Below are 15,278 nucleotides of genomic sequence, written 5' to 3' on the forward strand. Positions count from 1 at the left end.
TGGCAAAACTGGACAGCTACATGTAAGAAAATGAAACTGGATTATTGTCTAACCCCATACACAAAAGTAAACTTGAATCAAAGACTGAATGTAAGTCATGAAACCATAAAACTTAGAAGAAAATATAGGCAAAAATCTCTTGAATATAAACATGAGCAACTTTCTTGAATGCATCTCCTCAGCCAAAGGAAACAAGCAAAAATGAACAAGTGGGACTACATCAAACAAAAGCTTCTGTACAGCAAAGGACACCATTAGCAGAACAAAAAGGCATCCTAAAGTATGGGAAAATATATTTGTAAGTGACGTATCTGACAAGGTAAACATCCAAAATATATGAACTCAGCATGCCTCAACACCCAAAAAGCAAATAACCTTATTAAACAATGGGCAGAGGATATGAACAGACACGTCTCCAAAGAAGAAATTCAGATGGCCAACAGGCACATGAAAAGATGCTTCACATTGCTAATTATCAAGGAAATGTAAATTAAAACCACAATGAGATACCACTTCAGACCAGTAAGGATGGCCAGCATTGAGAAGACTAAGAACAACAAATGCTGGTGAGGATGCGGAGAAAGGGGAACCCTCCTACACTGTTGGGAATGTAAACTAGTTCAACCATTATGGAAAGGCAATATGGAGATTCCTCAAAAAACTAAAATAGAAATACCATTTGACCTGGGAATTCCACTCCTAGGAATTTTCCCAAAGGAAACAAGTTCTCAGATTCAAAAAAGACATATGCACCTCTATGTTTATTGCAGTACTATTTACAGTAGCCAAGATATGGAAGCAACCTAAGTGTCTCATCAGTAGATGAATGGATAAAGAAGAGGTGGTACATATACACAATGGAATACTACTCAGCCATAAGAAAGAAAGAAATCCTACCATTTGCAACATGGATGGAGCTAGAGGGTATTATGCTCAGTGAAATAAGCCAGGCAAACGACAAGTATCAAATGATTTTCCTCATTTGTGAAGTATAACGATGAAGCAAAACTGAAGGAACAAAACAGCAGCAGACTCAGAATCCAAGAAGAGACTAGTGATCACCAAAGGAAAGGGGTGGAGAGGATGGGTGGGGAGGAAGGGAGAAGGAGATTGAGGGGCATTATGATTAGTACACATGGTGGGTGGGGGGGTCACGGGGAAGACAGTGTAGCACAGAGAAGACAAGGATGACTGTGGGATCTTACTACACTGATGGACAGTGACTTTAACGGGGTCTGTGGAGGACTTGATAATATGGATGAATGTAGTAACCACAATGCTTTTCATGTGAAACCTTCGTAAGAATGTATATCAATGATAAAAAAGTCAACAACATATTCAAAGTGTAATTAGACATTTTGACATATACACATGCATGGCACTTTGAACAAAACTGAGATACTGAATATAACCAGTATCCAAATTTTTTCATGCCCATTTATAATTCCTGTAAGTCCCCAGGCAGTCACTGATAATTTTGTCACTAGTTTGCCTTTTCTAGGATTTTATATTTTGAATGAAATCAAAATACGTATACTTTGACTACTTGGAACACTATTTTGAGTTTTGTGTGCATCAGTAAATTCATTCCTATTTTTACTATATAGTAAGTATCCTGTTGGATATGCCAGTTTGTTTATACTTTAGAGGACATTTGGCTTCCACCCCACCCAAATTTTTGCTATAATATACGTTTCTTTTGGGTAAATATCTAGTAGGGGGTGATTAGATTATATAGGGTGTTTCACTTTTAAGAAAATAACCAAAATGGTTTCCAAAGGGGCTACACCACTTCACATTCTCACCAGCAGTGTATGGGAGTTCATTTACTTAACATTCTCCTCAACACTTGATATAGTCAGTCTTTTTAATTTAAGCATTTTAATAAGTGTGTAGTAGTATCTCATTGTGGTTTTACTTTACATCTCCCTAAAGACTAATGATGATTAGCATTTTTTCATGTTATTTGCCGTCTGTTTTCTTTGGTGAACTGCCTAGTTGAATGAATTTATTTGTGTGTGTGTGTGTGTGTGTGTGTGTGTTGTTGATACTTGAGTGTGTACTGTGGAGGCAAGTGCTTTATCAGGGTATGTCATTTTCTTAGCAGTGTCTTTAGAGGAGTTTTCATGTTTGATGTCCAAATTATCAATTATGTATATTTTATAGATCATGCTTTTGGTGTTGTGTCTAAGCAATCTGCTTAGCCGAAGAGTATACAACCTTTCTCCATTGTTTTCTTCTAGAAATTTTATAGTTTTTAATTTCACATGTAGGTCTGTGATCCATTTGCAATTTAATTTTGAGTATGGTGGGAGGTATGTATCTAAATGAGCATCTACTTGTTCCAGCACTGTTTGTTGACAAAATATCCTTTATCTATTGAGATGTCATTGCATCTTGGTAAAAAAAAAGCAGTTCTACATAAACATGAGGGACTGTTTTAGGAATGTCTTCTGTTTATTTGATCTATTTGTCTCAAACTCCAAAACCACATGGCCTTGATAAAGTTAGCTTTAAAATAAGTCTTGAAATCATGTAGGCAGTCCTGTATTTTTCTTTTCTTTCAAAAAAAAATATTATTTTCTAAGCTGTTTGCTATCCCAGGTCCTTTGTATTTCTACATAATTTTATAATTAGTTCGCAATTTATACAAAAATACAAATGGAATTTCTATTGCAATTGCAATGAATCTATAAATCTATTATATTAGGTTAGGAGAGAATTGATATCTTAACAACACTGAGCTTCTCAGCCCTTGATAATAGTTCTCCCATTTATTGATGTCTTAAAATTTCTCTTAGCAATGTTTTATCTTTTAATTGTACATTCCTTACACATTTAGTGTCAGGTTTATCCCTAAATATTTTATATTTTAATGCTATTGTGAATGATAATTTTAATTTGGATTTTCAATTGTTTATTAATATAATGAAATGCAATTGATTGATCTTATATTCTACAATCTTGATAAACTCAGTTATAATTGAGAATATATCAGATTTTCAAGGTAGATGATATTGACTTCTGAAAATAAAGACAGTTTTATTTCTTCCATTACACCTACATGCCTTTTATTTGTTTTTCTTGCCATACTATACTGGCTAAAACCTCCAATAAAATGTTCAATAGAAATGTTGAAAGGTGACATCCTTGCCTTATTCCAGATGTTAGAGGAAAAGCATTCAGAATAATTTTAACTATAGGTTTTCATAGATCTGTATCAAGTTGAGAAATTCCTTTCTATTCCTAATCTGTTGAATTTTTTTATTAGTAGCAGGTGCTGGGTTTTGTCAGATTTTTTTCTCCATCTATTAATAACATCATATGGTTATTCTTTCTGAGTTTATTAATATGCATTTCTTTTATCTTCAAATGTTAAAGCAAGCTTGCATTCCTGGGGTTAATGCCCCTTGATTATGATGTATTATCCTTTTTATATATCCTTAGAATCAATTTAATATATATTTGTGAAGAATTTCTGCATTTATATTCATGAAGGATATTGATTTGTAGTTTCTTCCCATGTCTTTGGAACATATTCTTTCCTTTTCAATTTTCTGGATGTTTGTATATTATTTCTTCCTTTACTGTTTGTTAGAATTCTCCAGGGAAGACACCTGTATATGGAGTTGTTGTTTTTTTCTGCTGTTGTTTGTGGGAAGTTGTTAAAAACATAATTTTTTCAGTAGATATAGGCCTATTCATGTTATCCATTTCTTCTTGGGTGAGCTTTAATAATTTGTCTTTTAAGAACTTTTTCCATTAAATCTAATTTACTGAATTCATTGAAATAAACTGATCACAATATTACCATAATATCCTTTTCATATTTGAAGGATCTCTAGTGATGTCATTTCTCTTGTTGCTAATATTGGTAATTGTGTCTTCTCATTCCTTTTACTGATCAGTCTTGAGAGGTTTATCACTTAGACTGATCTTTTCAAATAATCAGTGTTTTATTTAATAGATTTTTCTCTATTTTTTCCATATTATTCTGTTAAATTATCTTTTACTTCCCTCTGTTTACTTGGCATTTAGTTTACTCTTCTTTTTCTAGATTCTTAAGGTGGAGGCTGAGGTCATTAATATGACCTTTTCTAGTATAGGTGTTTAATGCAGTACGTCTTCCTCCAAGCTCTGTTTTATCATATGGTATTCTATCTTTTAGTAGCATAAAAACATTAAAACATTCCCTTAAAAAAAAACTCATACTCCCAGGTTAAAATAGGTTTGGGACTGGTATGATCACAAACATTGGACTGTTTTATGTCTGCTATATAAAGGATAATGAACAACTTAAGATGTTAGTATTTTCATGGTTACTATGATATAAATGGTATTTCCAAAAATTATTTATTTTTTTACAGAGAGTCCAGCTTAATGCTTAGAAAAAATGTCTTTCTTTGTATTCTGGCATCCAGGGAGACCCTATACGTTTTATGGATTGAATCTAAATAAAGTTCATCTCAAGAGATTCTACACATAGTTCATGTTGTGGCAAGAATACCCAACAATATGCACAGGAACCTTTAAGCTGCCCCTGGACAGATGTGGTCTGACCTGGGAGCTAGTCTCCAAATGACTTGCTTTACATAGCTTCCTAGAAAGCCAGCAGGCAGTCTGTGCTCTCACATGGTCATTCCCGGCCACCTGAACCAAGTGCTGGAACAAATTAGTATTTCTGATCATGTAGTGGCAAATACTCACTGCTTCACTGAAGCCTTTATTCTAAGGATGAAAGTTCAGATTTGGCAGCCGTGCAGTAGAAATTCTGTTGCCAATTATAAACATTATTTTTAGTGTTTCTGTTGAAATCTCAGTCTCTGCATATGCATCTGTCTGGGGATATTCCCAGTGTCAGCCTCCTGCATGTCACTGAAGCAAATACTATATTAGCGTACTAATAGTGATGCCTAGCTTGCCTTTTGCCAAGATTCATATCGGAGCTTTATCTGGCACCGAGAGTGTAGCATTACCATGTCCTCTGGCTGGGAAGTTTGTCATGCCCAATTTACACATCTTGAGGTCCTGGCAATCAGACTGCAAGTAAGAGAAAACAGTAATAGTTCTTTACTAAATTTCTTAAATTCATTATCTTACCCTGCTTGTTTGGCATTATTCCTTGTCCCCCAAATTGTACTTCCACAGTAAGAGTACACCACCACAAGACGGCACTCTCATAACACCATACTTCTGAGTTCGTCCATTTGTGTGAAGTTTAATATAAAAATGGATGAAAATATTACTGTTCTTCTATTCAACTTGTATTGTCAGATTATAAAATGAAAATTCCACAACATACTGTTGAGTTAGGATAGCCAAATATACATTATTTGCTTTTTGGTCTTGGGTTTTAAGAACACAAATCTTGCTTATCTTCAACATTTTTATCCATTTTTTTTAAGTTGAAAGTCTAGATCTGGGTTGTCCAATGCAGTACCAACATATGGTCACTGAACACTTGAAATGTGGTTCATCTAAGTCCAAACTGAGATATACTGTAAATGTAAACTACATACCAGATATCAAAGACTTTGGTAGAAGGAAAGCAAAATATCATTAATAATTTTTATATTGACTACTTGTTGAAATAATGATATATTGGGTTAGATAAAATTCTATGGAAATTAATTCTACCTGTTTCTTTTTCTTTTTCAGTGTGACAACTATGAAAATTTCAATGACCTATGTGGCTTGCTTTATGTGTATTGGACAGTGTTGGTCTAAGATCACTTAACAAGTAAGTGGCTGGTTCCATAACCTAAACATGTCACCCTACAGTGTCTTAATACCCAGACCTACCATACATTCTAAAAACAAGTCAATTCTAGGTATGGAGATGAGAGGGAATTTACTAGAATAGAGGTCATGTAAATAGACGTGGTTACTTTTACAGAACTCCCTACCATTCGTGGTTTTGCAGTAACTCGTTCCTCAGCTGACCTCTTTTCCCACCTCACTCCTAAACGGACAATGTGGTTGGTTGCAATATGTGGTTCACTGCTGTTACCAACACAGGTCAGGTTTCTGTGTCCCCATCACCCAGAAAATGCTTCATAAATATTTGTGGAATGAATGAATGAAAGAACAACTGGATGAATTCAGTCTGACTCTCTGGGAGTCTATGAAGTGCATTAAACCTAGTAACCCACTCTGACCGTTTTCAAAATCCTTCTCTACTCACTCTTTTAGGGGATAAGCTTTTCCTTTCTTCTTGAGCCATTGAGACCCAGAGACACCCTTTAGTTTAAGGTTTGTAAGATACTGTTTTGTTAATGCTGTTTTCATCTGGTTATTAGGCCTTACCTTTTCCTTTACACATTGGACAAAGGTGGGCCTGAGAAGAGCACATGTGTCCAGATACACTTTGTCACTGGCTTTCAAAGGGTTATAGAGCAAAGCTAGTGAAAAGAAGTGGCTGATCATTAGGATGCAAGTGGAGAGTTAAACATCTGCTACATTTTTAAAACTGAAATGCAGTTGATATACAATGTTATATTGGTTTCAGATGTACAACATAGTGATTTGACAATTACACGTATTGCTAAATGCTCATCGTATGTGTAGTGTATCTGTCAAGGTACAAAAAAATTGACTTTGCTGTACTTTTATCCCCATAACTGATTTGTTTTATACTTGAAAGTTTATCCCTCTTTATCCCTTTCATGTACTTTGCCCATTTCTCCACCTCCTTCCCCATGGCAACAACCAGTCCACGTTTGTTCATGTTTTGTTTTTTTAGATTCCACATACAAGTGAAATATGTTATTTTTCTTTGTGTGACTTATTTCACTTAGCATGATGCCCTCTAAGTCCATCCATGTTGCAAATGGTGAGATTTCATTCTTTTTATGGCTGAGTAATATTCCTTATCACATCTTCTTTACCCAAATCATCTGTCATCAGACACTTAGGTTGCTTCCATATTTTGGCTATCGTAAGTAATGCTGCCATAAGCATGAGAGTGCATGTATCTTTTCAAATTCATCCACTACATTTTCTTAACATAATTCTTTCTATGTTGCCAATATGCAAAAGATAACTTCATTCATAAACACAATGGGCTACATAGTCATATATTAGATAAACCCAAACTTTTATTTGTCCAAAGCACCTGTAAAATAGTACTGTCAACAAATGGAAAGAGATGTAACTTCACCATTGGACATTTCTGGTTTGGAGTATTGACCTTTCCACTTACTATTAACATGTGGCAAGTTGCTAATGTCTATGAACTTCAGTTTTCATATGTATAAAGAGAAGGTAATAACAAGTACGTGATATTATTAATGTAATGAATAAAGTAGAAAATAAGGATAAGGGCTAATGCAAAAGGTGACATGTACCAGCTATTGTAGCTATTCTAATTTTAAAATAATGGTTAAAATATTAACTCACAAATCTCTGATTCTTTATGATAGTATAAATAAAGCAAACCCTTATAATCTTGATTATGCTAGAATAATCTCATATTAAATTTTCCATCACCTATGTTCTTTACTATTGAGAATTGAAAAGCTTTTTTGTCTTTAGTAGATAAGTAGAGAAAGTCACTTTTCTGATAGAAAATAATTTTATTAAAGCATAGACTGAATGAAACCTCAAATAACTTCACAGCTCATGCTTTGAAGTTTACAGTTATTCATTTATCTGTTTATTAAAAAATACTTATTGAGTACCTTCTATGGGCATACAGTGCACTGAATGTTGTCAAAGTCAGAGCCTTTCTCAACCAGGGTTCAGAGTGGGACCGAGCTTTAATGACCTAAGGCATCTATTATATATAATGGATTAACATTTCTCCTAGGCATCTAGAATGGTATGAGGTATGGACCTTCCTTGAGGAAATTAAGAAAACAGTCACTAAGATAAATTTTCTGTGTTCTATGGCTCAGATAAGAAGTCCAGTTGAGAAAGTTTATGGGGGAGGGAGAAATATAAGAGAAATACTAAATTAACTATTATGAAAAGCAAAATGAAGTAAAGATAAAGTAAGCAAAATATAGTAGGAGAATGTAAGGAAAAATTACTCCTAACAAGAAAATCAGAGCAAATGGATATTGAAAAGAATCTTGAATGATGATAAGAATTATCTCTTGCTCCCTCACCTTTGCCTTTTCCAAAAGTGCAACATGTTCTGCTGTGCCCTGTGATTGGTTCAGAGAAGAAATGGGCAAGGAGCTTCCACGGTTTCTGGAGCAGTGCTAAGTCTTGCTAAGCGAGGTGCACTCACAGACCACTGTGTGAAGTCAGGAAGGGAGTTCTGATGGCCTCAGAAGTTCCTTTCCACTGTAAAGAAACATAAGTCTCATCACCTATTTTCTTCACACAAGGGGAAACAGCAATCTATTTCATGCTCAGAGTTAGGAAAAGTCCATTGAAAATCGCTTTTTAAAGACTTCAGAATAGAGAAGCAGAAGAGGAAACTTGGCAGTGATATTAGAGATGGCGATGATCCAGCAAACATGTCCATTACTGACCTCACTTCAGAACACAGTTAAATAGTTACTTATTTGTAAGAACTAGTATGAATTTTTTAAAAGTGAACTTATTTTTAAGTTTTACGTAAAAATACTTCCATATTTTCAAGGACTAATTTTCCCATCCCAAGGGATGGGTCAGAAGCACTCGAAGTGAGCAGAGGATGGATTGTAGGAAGATAAAAGAGTAGATACAGGAATGTCAGTGGATCAGCCTACAGTGGAGGAATCGATTTCCTAGTTCCAGGGCATATTAGATTCTGCTCTTTCTCTCCAGATAAACCTACAGATTCTCAGAAGGCGGATGCACAAGCAATCTCCAATGCCTTCCACGTCTTCCATGGGACAGAGAGGAGAATCCCTAGCCTAAGGGCAAAGTTGAGGGTGACAGTTTCTTACCACTAGGGAACACCAAGAGTAACAGAAGCTGTCTGAGCACCTTCCAGCCTCCAGAGAACAAGGTACTTATTACTGCTGGGACGTAGGAAGAGAGAAGGATAAGAGGACAGTACTTCCCACCCTTCCTGTGCTCTCTGAGAACAGGAGGACTCAGTGTTTGTGACATCAGATGCTGTACAATCCTTAGGTTGCACCTGCCATCTCACATTCCAGACCTACTGGCTCTAACTACTTGAGTGTATAGATTGAGTAGCAGAGAAATGTTTTATTCGACATCAGCATTTGCTTGGGGAAGGATGAATCCAAGTGCAGAAGCAACCCTGATGCCTTAGGAGGGCATGTCCCAGCAAATCACAGATCCTGAGAAGTCTAGCATACAGTGGGAATGCCCGATTTCTCATCAGCAACTCACTGAGAAGGTAATGCACAATAGCTCCATGATCCTGCGTTTTGACGTGCTGACAAACAACTTTTGAATTAAAAGGATTTCTAGTAAAAATTGTAGTTCTGATATTTATCTCGAGATACCACCTCAAGATTCCTTTGCACAGAGGTCTCTTGGGGGACTTGGCAGCAGGCAGCCAGCAGGCGAGAGATCTACGTCATGTTGATTGTTTAGTCTTACTCAGTATTCTCATGTCTTGTTCCTGGAAAATTTTCCTGCCTTTTTCATGAGCTGGCAAACTTTTTCAAGAGCCCAGAATGTCAGTAAACTTACTTTCGCTTCCTACTGCATTTAATTTTCCTTTTCTGTTCCTTCTTTGGTTTATCCACCAGAGGGCATAAACAGACCATCGAATACATAGTTGGGCACCAAAATTTTTAACACATGAAGTGAAACTTTTTGGACTTGTTTAAATGGGTCTGATTGCATTACTCCATGGCACTGTGGTTAAGAGCAGGCTCTCTGAAGCCAGACCATTTGAGTTTAGGTACCAGCTCTATTTATCAGTTCCATGGCCTGGGGGGTCCCTTTCTTTCCTCATTAGGCATCAATGTCTTCCTTGTAAAGTGAGAAAAACAACCAATCTCTTGGAGGTTTGTTGTAGGGATTAAGTGAGTGTAGAGCCATATGTAAAGCACTTAGAACTGTGCCTGGTGTGGATAGAATGAAGGTTCCTGTGGCCAGGATTCTCACCTGGCCCTGGTCAGCTAGTTCACTGCACATGTGTGGGCAATGTAGCTATTGACTCTATATAAAGAGCTCCTCCCAGAGCTCTGAGCGACATGGTGGCACAGCTGCAAGGCTGTAGGAGAGCAGAGCAGAGGCTGGAGTGGTGGCAACTCTGAGAACAGAGCCAGAGGACAACTGTGTGGACAGAGGGGTCCAGTGGCAGAGACCAGTTTCCTGCATGCAGAGCGGATGGGATTCTAGTGACTGACCTGCCACCATGGAAATAAAGTTGGGTATAACCCTTTCACCCCAAGAACGTTCTACTGTCATTCCTTTGGTCACATTGAATCCATAGTGAACTTGCCCAGGACTGAAACCCATTGGCAAGACCATTGGCAAGAGCTGGCAGGGTTCATTGGTGACCCAGGAAAAAGAACAGAGTGCCCTCATGGAAGGAGTGTTTCAGCAGCTGCCCCTATGAACGGGGAGACACTCGAGTGTCCCCTGTGGACATGTGGTGCTGGGAAGGGGTGGAGGACTGGGGTCCACCCCAAGAGAAAGAAAATTTGTGTGAGCAGAGGGGCCCCAAGGAGGCAGAGACTGGCTTGCTACATGCAGACTCACTCTGAGTGAACGGGATTCTAGTGATTAACCTGCCACTATGGAAATAAAGTTGGGTATAACCCTTTCACCCCAAGAACGTTCTACTGACATTTCTTTGGTCACATTGAATCCATAGTGAACTTGCCTGGGGCTGAAACATTGGCTGACTGAAATGGCGTCACTACGAAGTGCTGTGGAAATACTAAAGGATGCCATGGGGCCCAAGAAGCAGCAGCACACAGGCTGCCAGGTGCCGTGGGGCAGGTGGAGGGTGCAGAGGAGCCATCAGCCCCAGAAATGGAGGAGCGGAGGTCTGACGAGCAGGTGCGGGTGGAGGCCCTGCAGGTGCCGGAGGCATCGGCCCCTCCTCGGTGGAGACCCCACCTGGTGGAAAGCTGGTGGATCCAGAAGGACTCGGCAACTGTGGGTTCCTCCAGGAGGGGTGCAGCCCCCTCCCCAGGTGTGGAGCACGCCATGCTCCACTTCTACCCTCAGGCTCCAGCACAGAAGGAAACACGATCTGCTTCTCCAAGGAAGAATTTAAGGGGCCCCATGAAGGTCACAAGGATCCAAATGTGGGTTGTTCTGAAAAGGCAGGAGCAGATGGAAAGAAACTGGATGACTGGAGCTGTGGCAGCAATGGGGACCAGAGCAGAGGTTCCGGCTGCTGAGGACGAAGCAGAAGCAGAGATACAGGCTGTGTGTCTGCAAGACTTTCTGCTGGAGAGGCTGGAGAAGGTCGGTACTGTAGGCCCACCCATGGTCCTTTTGGTTAACTCATTTGAATAGAACTGGTTTGAATACAGCCAGGATGACCACTTGGTGGCAGTGAATCGCCTCAGGCTTGAGGGCTATTGTAATTTGTCATAATTTTTTGTTATCTGTATGTTGTGTTATGGTATTATGGAATTTGGTTACAATGCTCCAGTTTTCTCACACCGGGACCTTTGCAGGACACTGAGGGCACATAGATTGACAGGAGAGAATCCTGGAGGGGTGGAGTGTGGATAAAGTGAAGGTTCCTGTGGCCAAGGATTCTCACCTGGCCCTGGTTGGCTAGCTCACTACACATGTGTGAGCAATGTGTCATTTTTGACTCTATGTAAAGAGCTCCACCCAGTGCTCTGGGTGACACGGTGGCCCGGCTGCAAGGCTGCAGGAGAGCAGAGCAGAGGCTGGAGTGGTGGCAGTGCCGAGGACAGAGGCCCAGAGGCGGAGACCGGCTTGCTGTGTGCAGACTTGCTCTGAGTGAACGAGATTCTAGTGATTAACCTGCCACTGTGGAAATAAAGTTGGGTATAACACTTTCACCCCAAGAACATTCTACTGCCATTTCTTTGGTCATATTGAATCCATAGTGAACTTGCCCAGGGCTGAAATCCATTGGCAAGACAGTGTGTGTGCTACATTTTCCTTATCTATTCATTCATTGATAGACTCTTAGGTTCCCTCCATGCCTTGGCTGTTGTAAATAATGCTGCAAAGAATTTATAAATACCAAATTTACATTTAAGTTTACTTTTTGAAGGGCACAATCGATACTTCACAGTTTATGCTCAGTATGTGTTTGTTGAATGCCTGTCTGTGAGAGGGAACAGAATCAACTATGGCTAAGTATTCTAGTCCCTTGGTACAGCACGTGTGGTCTGATGCCCAGCATCACCGTCACCTGGAAATGTGTTAGGAATGTGGAGTCTCTGCCCAGACCTACTGAGTCAGAATCAATATTTTAATAAGATCTCCAGGTGAATTATATGCACCCATAGGTTTGAGAGCACTGTGCTAATTGTGGAAAGCAAATGATCAATCTCTTAACTAATTAGTTAATCATATTTTATTGAGCATACTTCAAAAAACAAGAAAATGTATGCTAAGCACAGTAAAAACTCCAAAATATTTTTTTTGAGGGGAAGAGGGGAAACTCTGTGTGAATGTTTTAAAAATGGAAACTACAAACTGAATATTTTTCTCTTTTTTAGGGACCTGAACCCATCATACCAATTTAGGACACGTTTCTTCAATTTTACAGTGATTTCTTGCATGGATTACTTGTGTGAAAGGTTTGATTTCCCTTTATTTATGGGTTTATATAGCCTGAAATAATTGTATAATCAGTGTTCCCCTTACTCTATAAATATGAATGATCAAACTATGCTTTTTACATCCAAGGTGGAGATGGAGAGCAGAGCTAAAATTTATGGAACTGACATTTTCTCTGTTAGGTTATAAATCTTTTCTGCCTATGAAAAGGCAAACAAATCTGCAGTGATATATATAGAAAGATAGATAGATTTCAATGATATATAAATATATTGTAGAAACATCTTTGCCTAGCATACTATATAATACATATACTCACATACACATAAGTATATGTGTAATACGTACATCTATAGATAACACTTTAGTGGTATTTAATATAATATGTGTTTTACATGTAACACTATTAAATGTGAATACTCATATATTTTCAAAAGTTTCACAGGCACAATGATAATTTGTTGTAGTAAAAACAGATATTTGTCTTTGTAAATATGTTAAAGATTACAACATAGATAATAGCACTGGACTACCTTGGTAGATTTTTGCTTTCTTTTCAGTGTTCAGCCATACCTGTATTGTGCAGTACTATTAAAAATTGTTAATAAACTGGGAATAGGAAGAGTAAAGCAATGATTAACACGTTTCCTTTCATGGTATTATCTACAACTCTAACGTTTATCTGCAAACCAGAACTCTATCTTTTTAAAATATGAGCTTGATAACTATCTTTGGGTAGGTCCCTTGTGCCTCTCTGTCTTAAAATGAACTCATCCATGGCAGAATATTTTGATTAGATATCTGTGAAATTACCTCAAGTTCAAATCCAGAATGGTAGTTTCTGTCCCTTTAAATCTCTGTGCATTTACCCAGAACCATTGATTTTTATATCTCTTGTGTTTTGTCCTTACATCAAAATCCAATTGAATAAAATAATAGCACTAGTTAACTCACTGTTCACTTGAGGACTCTCTTGCCTCTACCAAAACACCGGGGAGGGAAATGCAGGACACCATCCACTGCTGCAGCGGGTTCATGGCTTTAACGTTCTATTTTATATTTACTCCTTGAAGCAGGGGCTTTATTTCTGCAGAAGAGAGTTGTGTGTGCTTGTTGGTGAGGAAGACACGGTGCTCACGTGCACCTTCTCCCTCCCTCTGGTGTGCCATTAGAGATTTGGTAGTGTTTCAGGGGTTATTGAAGCTATTTGGAAACACAGTCAAATTGAAGAATTTCCTTCACAATAGTAGGTTTGGTCATTAGCAATGGGAAAGTAGTTGTGAAGCAGAATTTGTTATATTTTAATATATTCCTGTTTTGTTTTAGTTGATAATGGTTTCAATGTATTATGGAATTCATGGTAAGGTCCTAATGATGATTCTTTAGAAAGACTCCTCTTCTAAGTAAGTCCCTGCAGTATAGTTCTTAAAGGGGGCCCCCCTTAGTTTGAGGTAAGGACGGGACATGGAAGAGGGAGCTAGAACAGCAGGGATTCGGGAAAGGCTAGGTAATGAGGACCATAAGGAGAGTCTGAAATGCCTGCTTTTGGAGTCTGATATCCAAGGAGTCTAAACCCAGTGCAAACAAGGACTTAAGATGTTATTATAATCCACTGTGTTGTGTGATCCAATCAAGTCGTACCCAAGAGGAATATAACAAAAAATTGGTTATCAAGCAAACACCACAACCTTACTTATCTTGGAGTTAACCATGAATTCTATATAAACCACAATTCTTTCTTAGTAACAACTCACTCTTATTCTTCTCCTCCTGTTATTTCGTTCAAGGGATTGTTAATTCCAAGACTTTCATTTGGAATTTGGGCTGAAGAAGGGAGTGAGTGACGGAACAGACTTTTCAGCCTGTTTCAGCTTAGTTTTACAGGCTTCCTGAATATAGAAATAATGTATTTTCCATGTGGTCTGAGTTAGTTTAATAGATGTCTGTACTGGGTATGGGGACTCAAGACCCAACTGAAGACAAACCGGGGCTTGTTTTCCTTTCATATGTATCTATTTTCTAGAGGTGAATTGGGTGTGAATATTTCCACTTCACTTAAAAAATAAACAATTGACTGAAAAAAATACTCTTTTTCCTTAGCCAGTACATTACTCCTAGGTAGAAAAACCTTCTAGAGAAATCAAATTATTATCAAAGGGGTGCCTGTGGGTATTTTAAGTTTGATATGAAGCTGTGAGAGCAAGATACACACTTTGCCACTTTGCAGAAGTAGGTTATCTTTCTCATAGACTCAGCTGCAAATACCTAATCATCTAATTCTTATTGTTTGGATATTTTCCTACAATTCATGCAGTCCCTTTCCTGAGTTAACTGACCTTCTATCACAGTTTACCTCCTGGTAGTTGCCTCTGAGGGAACTTCTGTCACATCGGTTTACACATGCATTGGTGTCTCTAAGTGTGGATTACTTTTTCTGTCTTTCAGCATCCTGATTTTGCATATGTTGTTTGAGGATTTATTCCCCTATATCCTAACTACAATTTCTGATGGATTTAATTAAAAGCTATGTTTCCTGTAGACTCATTAATGAAAGCATCACTCTCTCCAAATCCAGCATATTCTGGCTGATATTCTATATCATGTGCTAAACATGTAATTTTTATTGAATTGAATTCCCCCAG

This window comes from Manis pentadactyla, chromosome 12 (genome assembly GCF_030020395.1).
Source record: "Manis pentadactyla isolate mManPen7 chromosome 12, mManPen7.hap1, whole genome shotgun sequence".
NCBI lineage: Eukaryota > Metazoa > Chordata > Mammalia > Pholidota > Manidae > Manis > Manis pentadactyla.